General features: G+C 38.4%; 1 non-coding gene across 1 annotated transcript; it reads right to left on the bottom strand.

Moving 5' to 3' along the window:
* Window positions 1-6,125: 6,125 nt before the first annotated feature.
* LOC131150002 (small nucleolar RNA R71) lies at window positions 6,126-6,231 on the bottom strand. The gene has a single exon (XR_009135389.1). It is a non-coding gene; the product is annotated as a small nucleolar RNA R71 (small nucleolar RNA).
* Window positions 6,232-11,029: the final 4,798 nt, after the last annotated feature.

Raw genomic sequence — 11,029 nt, 5'->3', positions numbered from 1 at the left:
CATATTCCAATAATACAAATGAATGAGTGGTACCTGAGTCAAATTAAAAAAAAATTGCTTACATGGTAAAATAATAAGAGTACTTGACACAATGTCTCCGACAGCCTCAGCATCTCTCAGTGACGACGAGTAAACCCACACCTACTCAGTATTTCATTGTTGACCTCCACGGGGTGCCTGGGTATTACCCTGAAGCTCTCTGGGAGCAAATGTTATAATATGTTGTGCATGATAGACTCATGCTACATGACCCGGTCTACCACATTGGTAACAGACCTTCTTCCCTACTCGGCATTCTCCCCTATGTCTTTTCCAACATGTCAGGCAAACAAGATAGGTCAGCCCACCCTAAACCTCATAGCTCCCTATCTCCTGCCTTTTATCATCGCTAGGTCCACCTCTCCTCCTTGGACCTCGCCTGGGCCCGCCTGAAACCCATGAGGCATAGGCCTCTTCCTCTGATTCAATTCCATCAACTCCTCCGCCCGAGCATCCCGAATAGAAGGGAAAATGTATTGCTCACAGAAAATTTCTTTAAAATGATTCCATATCAAGGTCACTGATACCAATTTTTGTTCCTTAAGTAACTTCACCATCATCCACCAACGCTTGGCCTCCCTAGTCATCTTAAAAACAGTATACAACACCTTCTGTTTGTCTGCACATCAAAGACTTGCCAATATACCCTCCATCTCTTGGATCCACTCCTTCACAGTAATTGCATTAGCCCTTCCCGTAAAAGTCAGGGGTTCATACAGGTAAATTGCTCGATAGAGCAATTCAGATCAACTGGTGACTAGTTCCATCCCCTAAAATTCCTTACATTATCTGTCATGACCTGCTGACTTGCACAACGTAGCATCTGATCTGAATAACTGCCACCAATGCTAAAAGCCCCTATGTTGCCACTACCTCCAGCATTTATGTTGCTGCAACCAGGATGCATTCTGAAAAGGAAATAAACATAGTCTAAGGATCCTATCTGCAAAACATAACTAACATATTTATCTAACTAAAATCTTATGTTATGAATTAATATATTGTCCTTATTCTCAATTTAAGATCCAGTCCAGTAATTAAGAAACACAGCCCAATAATAGTTTACTATGACTTTCTTGAAATCGTCACTCCAGGAAAGACACAAAAACCACAATGTAAATTGTGCTTCCTGTTGGCCTTACAGGGCTTAACATCCTATTTTGATGCTAACAAATAAGTGGAACTTAACATATTTGATTGAGTGATGATATTTCATATCTCACATATGTTAAAGCAAGGTCAAGGATAAATTGAAGCTTATAATCCAAAGGAACATGATCATATGAAGCTTAAAGAATACTTAAAGGAATGAATGATATATTAAAGCTTATCGACTATGAGAGGATAGACTTGATATGAAAGCTTGAAGAAATGATGGACTCAAAGCATGGACATGCATGAAGACTTCGAGAGATGAAGGATTTAGAATCTTAAGGAAATTTCATGTAAGTACTTCAAGTAAATTCGATATGGATGCATGAAGATCTTAGGATTAATTACATGGACCAAAATACTTTTAACATAGTTGAAAAATATTTTTATAAGGTTAGAAGTTGTTTTAAAAAGGTTAGAATTAGTTTTGGAATGAAAAGCACTAAAATGGGGTTTTTCCAAATTCTCTTAATTTTTCTACATCCGTATTGATGAGCAATATTCTCTATCAAAAACTCATTATTTTAAAAAGTGTTCTACGTGAAAGTTGTAGGATTTTCTCTTAGATTTTAACATGTGCTAGCCATCTGAGATGCATTTGGCTCACCTAGGCCATTAATAGTTTAACCAATTTGTTATTGGCGTAGTAAAGCTCTACCGACTCATCTGAGTCATTTTAACATATATCTGAGCCTTCAAATTATTCAAATTGTATTATGATCATCCAACCCAGTTTTGGCTTATTCGAGTCGTCGAGTCTCTATTTTAGTCGTATATTTGAGTCACTATTGCTCATAGTCAGCTCTTTTGTGTGGTGAAATAGTCTCCCTGAGCATATCGATCATTGTTGCACATCTTTCACTCCTCCTAGCCATTTGTCAAGCTAATCCTCACTCCTCCATGTTGTTTATCCAATCTAATTGTTCCTAGATTCAGCTCCTCCAAGCCATTATCCTGGTCAATTTGGACATTATTCTAGAAATTTGGACTTCCTCGAGCCATTTTTGGCTTCTATCAAGACGAATTGGCTATTAATCTTTGTTAAGCAAGCTTTAGTTTTAGCCAAGCATCTACATTACCTCCTACTTTTTGGTCAAGCAGCCTTTGACATTGGTTAAGTAAACATCTCCTATTTATTTTTTGGTGAGCAGACCTTTGTTTTATCCATACCTTCTCAGTAAAGCTCATTTTTTGGCTTTTATATGCCTCATGAGTAGAGCTCATTTTTTAGGCTGTTTTTAGTAGAGCTCACCATGCCTACGAGTAGAGCTCTTCTTTTAAGGTTTTATTTTTTATTTATAAGCAAAGCTTATATGTTTGTGGCTCTTAAGTGGAACTCGTTTTTTCAAATTTTTAATGAGGAAAACTTAATTGTTCATGTCTTACAAGCAGAGCCCATATTTTCAAATTTTATAAGTAGAATTTATTTGTTCATGCCTCAGGAGTAAAAATCACCTTTTGTGATCATATCTCATTTATTAATGCCTCACGAGCAGAGCTCAGATTTTAGGCTTTTCAAATATCATTTCTTGAGGATTCTTGGCCCTCCCAAAAGTATATTTTCAATTTTTTTTGTTTTCCTAAGACATATTGGAAATTAAGTCACATTTTGATCCCGAGATAAACTCCTTGTCTTGCCAATGGAATATTCTCAAATCATATGGTAAATGGTATGGATTTTTCCTAAACACATTTTCCTTTCCAATGCTTTTGCTTCAAGTGTAGACAATTTTTCAAAAGTTCTATTTTCTCTCCATTTTTTTCTTTCACTTTGCTAGTTACCCTTAAATGTTCTTGAAGTTCTATGCATGTTGAATGAATATCTTGAAGTATTGAAAATAATTGTCTCAAAACTCTTCTATATAAGTGTATCTCCATCTCTGTAAACTGTATGAAAGAAAAATACATTTTTTTTATTTCCAAAGTTTGACATGGTATCAGAGCCAATAGATCCCATGGCTCTCATCGTAATCTTCCTTCTTCGGCAACAAAGACATCCGACTCCTGTTCCAACTAGGACATCCATGGTTCTCGTAGTAATCTTCTTTCTCAGTGGTGACGACGTGATGTGTTCCTAAAATGTACTAGTTTAGGCCCCCATTTACCTTTGTTTTGCCCTCATTTATCTTGTAAATACCTTTTTTTTTATCATAGTTATGAGTCATGCAAGGTTTGTTTATGTTTAAGGAAAGACAGGTTAAAACTGAGTTAAGCAATACGAGAAGCCAAAGGACTAACTGGGAAGCTCAAAGCTCAAATCATATGCTCATCCAAGCCCCCAGAGGCTCAATTCATTAAATTAATAAAGACTCTGCCCGACCATTTGGTGCGACCAGCTAACACAGGGGCTACCAGGTCACATGCTGTAGACTCCAAGGTTCACATTGAAACTGAATTGCTACAAGATTCCACCAAGTGACCCTAAATGGCGACCATGTCAAGAACCTAAGACTAACTGAGCTAGAGATACTGAGAGTCTCGATTAGCTACTCGACTAGGAGACCTTGAGGGGTGACCAAGTCAAGATCTTAAAGATTTTATGAAGCTAAGATCCTGCAAGTCTCGACCATTGGCGCAATGAAGAAGAATCATTGGCGTGACTAGGTCGAGAAGACATGAATTTGAATCCTTGATTTCATAGCAGCCTCAACTAGGGCGTGACCAGGGGTAGGGGTGTACAAAAATTACCGAAAAACCAAAAATCGGACCAAAACTGAACCGAAACGATAAACGGTTCGGTTTTTTGGTTTTCAATTTTGGTTGCGATTTTCAAAAATAAAAAAGTGTGGTTTCGATTTTATGTTGAAACCGAACCGAAAAAACCAGAAAACCTACTTATATAAGATATATATATATATATATATATATAATATGGCTAGTAAAAATATAGCATGCAATATAGCCATATAGCCACTATAGAAAATAAAAATCCTCACTAAATTTTTAAGAACTTTTTGAAAAATAAAGGTTATTTTTGTTAAAAGTGCCCAACATATTTTATTTTGTTAACATTATGAGTACCTATAAAAAATTAAAATGCTCAATAAATTTTCAACAACTTTATGAAAAAGAAAGGTTTTTTTTTTTTTTTTTTTTTTAAAAAAAATTGGTTTAAAACTGAAAATTTGCAACCAAACCGCCACATTTTTGGTTTTCAATTGAAACATAATTTTAGTTCGGTTTCAATTTTGGTTCGGAAGTCCCAAAACCAAAAATTTTGGTTCAGTTTTTGGTTCTGGCCAAAATTGAATCGCACCAAACCGTGTATAGTCCTAACTAGGGGAACATATGGGTGCGACCTAGTCGAAAACTATGATCTTCTTTGCGAAATTTTCTGTAGAACTTTACTATTTTGAATTTTAAACTTTTTAAACCCTCTTGGCTATAAAAGATAGCTTCGTCTATATGTCTAGGGTTCCCCTTTTGCCACTCTATGGTTAGTGAAAGACCTAGAGAGTCTTTGCGTGCCATTTACAGTAGGATTTATTGCTTTTGATTTCAATTCTTGTACTCGTTCATGCATGGAATCGTTGAAGGCTCGTGACAACCTTCATGTTCAATGTGCTGCCATGTATATAGATGGTCTTTTGATTGTATTCCCAATCATTAGTGATAGACTTTCGAGTTGCAATTGAAGCTAATTTTTACATGCTTTCTTTACTGCTTTCATTTAAATACCTACACTTTAAATACATGCACTTTAATTTCCATGCAAGTTTACATCTTTGATTGTGTTGAGACCCTAGGGTAAAGGATAGCGTAGCTAGGGATTTCGTCACCTATATAGATTAGGCTACAGTTCATATATAGGTGATCTCGTGATCGTTGGATAGAGTATACCTTGGTTCCCGATCGTGCACCGGACGATCGGTGCACCTTTGCTACCCTATGCCATCAATCGTTTGCCTAAGACGGATGGCTGATAGGACATAGTTAGCACACACGACAATCTAAGCTTGATTCATAATCTGAGATCTTCTTTCTAAGAGTAGTGTTAGTATAAGTTACTTACTTTCAGTAGTTGTTAGAAAAACCTTTTCAAAATCTCTCATTTTTCTTTTTTTACACAAAGTTATAGAAAATTAGGCTGGAAATGGTAAATAGTTGCACTATAGTCCTTATGGATCGACACCCGACTTATTTATTATTCTACTTAACTTGGGATAGTTAAGTTTATAAATTTTATATTTGGTAGTTAAAGACCCAAACCTTGGCGAGTCTACTAAATTTTGGTGTCGCTGCCAGGGACTTAGTTACAGTTGTAAGCCAATTTCTAGTTTAGAGTACTACTGCTTTGTTTTTCTTTTTTCCTTTTATTTATTTTTTGTTTGATAATCTAAAGTCTTGATTGTGTGTAGCATGGATATATGCTTGGTTTGCGCTCTCTAGATCCTGAGCTAGTGACTATAGACGCTGAGATGGAGAGATCCCATAGGTCCATTAGGAAATCCATCTCTAACTCGAGTTAGCTGAGTCGTCTAAACCTAAAGTCATGGCTAAACATAATCCGGTTCCTGCCTTTCAAAACACGAAACCCCTAGCTCACTGCCAACTTGTGGTGGAAAAGTAGCCTCTTCGGCCCCTTAGAGACTACTTCACACCCAACACGCACATCTCTCCATCTTGCATTCGGTTTCCGGAGGTTGAAGCGGTGCAATTTGAGATTGAGACTTCCATCATCTTGATGCTTCCTAATTTCTTTGAGAATTCGACTAAAAATCCTTACAAGAATCTAGATGAATTCTTCAAAATTTGTTCTACCATCCGCATACCTCATTTTGGTGATGATGCCCTCCGATTGAGGCTTTTCCCATTCTTTCTGAAGGACAAGGCCAAATGCTGGTTGAATACCTTAGAGCCAAACTCGGTGACCAACTAGGCCACCGTGCAATATGAGTTCTCGAAAAAGTACTTCCCCATTGGGAAGACTAACTAGCTAAGGAAAGAAATAACTAGTTTCTCTCAATTGGATGGAGAACTATTTTTCGAGACATGGGAGCGCTTTAGGGACCTCTTGCACAAATGGCCACACAACCAAGTCCCTAGGTGGCAATTAGTTTAGACCTTCTATGATGGCTTAGCTGATTGAGATAGGTCCATGGTAGATGCATCTTGTGGAGGTACTTTATTTATGAAACATGAGAATTAGGCTTGGGCTCTCTTTGAGAACCTTGCCGAGAATTCTCAACAGCATGTTGTTGCTGCTCACAGACCATCCCAACCTTCCTCTTCCAATCCTAAGGGAGCATATGAGTTAGCCGTAGGCTATGACCTTGCACCCACTTTGCACACCATAGTAAAAAATTTAGACTAGTTCTTGTCCTTTGCATAGCAACCTCAGCCCATGGGGTGTGTGTCATCTACTCTGATCCTTCATATATAGGTTATAATTGCCCCTATGCACCTCCCCCACTGGATTTTGGTTATGAGGAAGTTAAGTCCAACCATAATTGGTACAACTTGCCGTCCAATGACCCATATTCGAATAAGTATAATCATAGGTTGAGTAAGTATCCTAGATTCTCTTGGAGGCCACAAGCTTTGGGTTTTCAAGCTCAAATACCTCAAAAATCACCCACTTCCCAACCTCCTTGTGCCTTTCAAAATTCTCCCGTGTTTGCCACTAGACCTTCATCTTTTTTAGCAACCACCTCCTCCTCAACCCCAATACGATAGATCTTTTCAGGAGGCGGTGTTGAAACTCCTTAAAGGCATTGAGGCTAATTGCCAAGTTGTTCAGCAACTACTCCACTCCCACTCTCAGTCTATTACAAATCTAGAAGCCACGATGGGCTAACTAGTTACCTTTTTTAATGTGAGAGATGAGGGTGAGTTACCAAGTCAGCCTCTAGTAAACCCTTAGGGCCAATATAGGGTAGAATATGAGTGGGCTACTATACCTTCATCATATCATGAGCAAGCCCATACTATAACCATTCTTCAGTGTGGTAGGGAGGTAAACAATAGGGTCAGGGAGAAGTTAGACCAATAAAAGGGTAGGGAGAAGATAAGGAAAGAACCCAAAGATGAACCAAGTAATCCTCCTTCTCCAAATCCTGTAGCTGATACCGAGGCACCTACCCTCTCCAGTGATGGAGCACTTCCCCATTATATCACTATAGTTCCATTCCCTACAGCTCTTTATGCACCCTCTAACTCTAAAAAGGAAACCAATACTAAGTCCATCATGGACACATTCCGACAAGTCAAGGTCAATATTCCTCTTTTAGATGCTATCAAGTAAGTTCCTGCATATGCCAAGTTCCCTAAGGGCTTGTGCATGCAGAAATGAGAGTCGAGGGTGCACATGAACGAACAAGCTAGGTTAGCCGAGCATCAAATCTCAATTCTTTTAGGGCACCTTCCTCCAAAACTAAAAAACCATAACTCTCCTACTATCTCATGTGTAATCGGTGATTACACCATTGATAGGGTTCTTTTAGATTTGGGAGCAAGTGTGAACTTACTTCCATACTCGGTCTACCAACAATTTAATCTAGGAGAGCTAAAGTCCACCCCGATCACCTTAAGTTTCGCCAAACGACCAGTAAAAGGACCACGTGGTGGGATAGAGGACATCTTGGTTTAGGTAAAAGAGTTTTATTATGCTATGGAATTCATTGTCTTGGATATAGAACCTTCTGGCCCAACAAAAGATCCGATCTCTATCCTATTAGGATGACCATTCTTAGTTACGACTAATACCTAAATAAAATGTAGGACTAGGATTGTGGATGTGTCCTTTGGCAATATGTAACTCCGGCTGAACGTATTTCACGCTTCTCAACATTCACCCAATGACATACAATTTGTGGATGTTAACATGATTGATGAATGTGTTGACGAAGTGGCTCCATCGATTCTATGGAGGGACCTTGTAAAAGATATACTTCAGCCAAAGAACCCTTTTATATCTAGCCTAAAAGACCCGTATGAGCAGATACATGTCATTAATGACTCAGATTCTAGCTTAAAGGGGCATTTTGGGAAAGTAAGAATTGGTTTAATGAGGAAATGGTGGAGAAAGCTCTTAACTTCAAACTAGGGCAAGTTCGAATTGAGCTTTCATTGCGTCTAGTTGAAGACGGTAAACTTAGCGCTTTCGGGAGGCAACCCGAGTATTGTTTTTTTCTTTTTGGGTCCTTAGGTTGTATAGTGTAGTGTAGATAGGGTTTAGGGTCCTTAGAGTAGGCTTTAAACCTAGTTGGGGTGCAACTAAGATGTGACCAACATGCATAGGTGCGACCTGGTTGAGCACTGAAAGTCTTCTATACTTCTAAAGTACCAAGAAGCTCAACCATGAACACGACCAACACTAGCCTTGGCATGACCTGGTCAAGCCTCTCACTCTTCTGAACTTTCAAACTACTGAGGAGTTTAACTAGGGGCACGACCAGCACTCCATTTTGGCGCGACTTGATTAAGAGACCAATTTCCTATTTCAGTAGGGGGTGCGACTAGGCAAGACCAGCACAAGGGTGGTGCAACCTGGTCGAGTCTTTATGAAATCATTTTTAAACCCTTTTTTCTTGCGACTCCCTAACTCCTATTCTCCTCACTCTTTGGTTGTTCCTCATTGTACCCACACTGGACCTAGTTGCTCGAGCATCCTTTCACTTCCCCGAAGCCTCTAGTGACCTTTCACCAGCTTGCCCTACTTCAGGTGCTCCCCTCTTTGTGTGATGTCCCATTTTTGTGCACATAGGGTTTTATCTTTCCTAGCCAATACCTCCCCGAATGGAGCCACGAGCTACCTCAATGCAAGGCCACTCACCATGATCCATCGATTCTAAGACTTGTCGAGAAAAGAGTTTTCCTCTAGGGGTTGAGTCACCTCAAGTAAGCAAGAATGGACTTCGAGGGAGACGAGGGCACTAAGGGTGTCATTTGAGGATATTCAATTGCCCCTAGCATGATTTGCTGCACCACCTACTAGAGAGCAGCTCCCGGATGTTACCACAAGGCTTTTAGTGGGCACGTCTTCCAAGTCGGTGCCATTCAATATAATTAGGGCTACCATGCGACTAGATGCCACAGGATTTCAGAGGGCACGTCTACCCAACCAGTGTAGAGACCTAGAAAATCAAAATAATAAGAAAAACATAGAAAAGAAGCAAACTTGGTTTGGTGTAGACCAAACCGTCAACAATTTGGTAAGAGGCTGGAAACCGTTGACGATTTTGTTTATCCGTTGCCCAGTAATGGTAAAATGGTGAAAATAGGTTTCATTAAAAACCAAATTGTCGACGGTTTCAGGGAAAATGTCGACGGTTTCAAGGAAAATGTTAACGATTTTTTCTGCCAATGCTGAATTAAAGGGATTCTGCAAGCTCATTTTCATATAAATAAAAAATTAATCTCTCTCTCTCTCTGTATCTTTCTCTCTCTCTCTAAACCATGAAACCCTCTCCCTTTTTTCTCTTTGATTTCTCTCTGATTACCGCCCTATTCGACAATCAAACTTCGCTATGGGGTTGTAGGAGCAACCTGTAACAGGTTGATTGGAGCAGTTTTTGAGTTTTGGGGTTCCTAGCCACTACTTCAAAGTTGAGATAAGGGTGATAAATATGCTAAATGTTTGGAATTCAATTGATTAAATGGAGTGTTTAGGCCTAGGGATGTTTAAATGATTCCGAACATCGCAAGCGTGGGTTTAGAGATCGTAGTAAACACCCTCTCAATAAGTAGGTAAGGGGAATAAGTTATGTCAGTTAGTTTTAGAAATTCTACTGGTTCAAGTATAGTATTTAATTATGCAATATCCGTATATGATTTTATGAATATATAAGGATATGAATTTATGGGTATGGAAATTTATGGCTTTTCACATGTTATGTACATTTGGGAAAAATCACAAATTTGGGTTTCTAGAAAAACCCTTTAGATGGTATATATTATTATTTCCATACAGCAGAAAATATGATTTTCCCATACAGTAGTAAAATACAGTTTTCTCATACAGATTATAGTATTCTATGTATTACCCCAAATTGTGTGGCATAAGAAATACTAGTTTTAGCATGGAGTTTTAATTTAGAATTCTAAACAGTTTTTACAGAACCATGATATTATAACTTTTACAAAACCATAATGTTATAACTTTTAAAGAACCATGATATTATAGCTTTTATAGAACCATGATGTTACAACTTTTACAAAACCATGATATTATAGCTATTACAGGACCATGGCATTACCACTTTTACAGAACCATGATATTGCAGTTATTACAGAATCATGGTATTATATTTATCATAGAATCATGGTAAAATAGTAATATACATAAATAGTATTATATAGTATGAGGACTCTATTGGACCCAAACAGAACACAGAGCACGGTACCATAGCTAATACAGTATAGAGAGTGCAACCACCCATCTCAAATATAGTGTGGAATGACAGTCAATTGTGCCTCGAAGGAGAGTAGAGGAGCTCCCTGACAGTCCAGACGAGGTTGAGCAGACCAAACGTACTACAAATGGATTATAGTTTGACTTAACCTAGTAGGACAACCATGGTTAAGTCCGGCCCACGGGGTGCACAACCCAATCATGTGGGGTTAATTCATGATTACAGTTATCCATACAGGGAAGTTTTTATAGTTATATATATACGTAGGTTTCCAGAAACAGAAACTATGAAATACAGCTAGAAGTATGTTCAAATAGAAAATGTGTATTTTAAATGGCGTAGGTGTGAGTTTTATAATGTATTTATATTAAATTGCTATTTCAGTTACAGATTAAATTAACAGTTATGTTTTACGTGTAAAGATTCATCTGCCACACACTGGTAATAACTTGTTCAATCTTACTGAGAGGTGTCTCATCCCAAGA

The sequence above is a fragment of the Malania oleifera genome, chromosome 2, assembly GCF_029873635.1.
Source record: "Malania oleifera isolate guangnan ecotype guangnan chromosome 2, ASM2987363v1, whole genome shotgun sequence".
Lineage (NCBI taxonomy): Eukaryota > Viridiplantae > Streptophyta > Magnoliopsida > Santalales > Ximeniaceae > Malania > Malania oleifera.
This window is presented reverse-complemented; position numbering and strand designations above follow the sequence as displayed.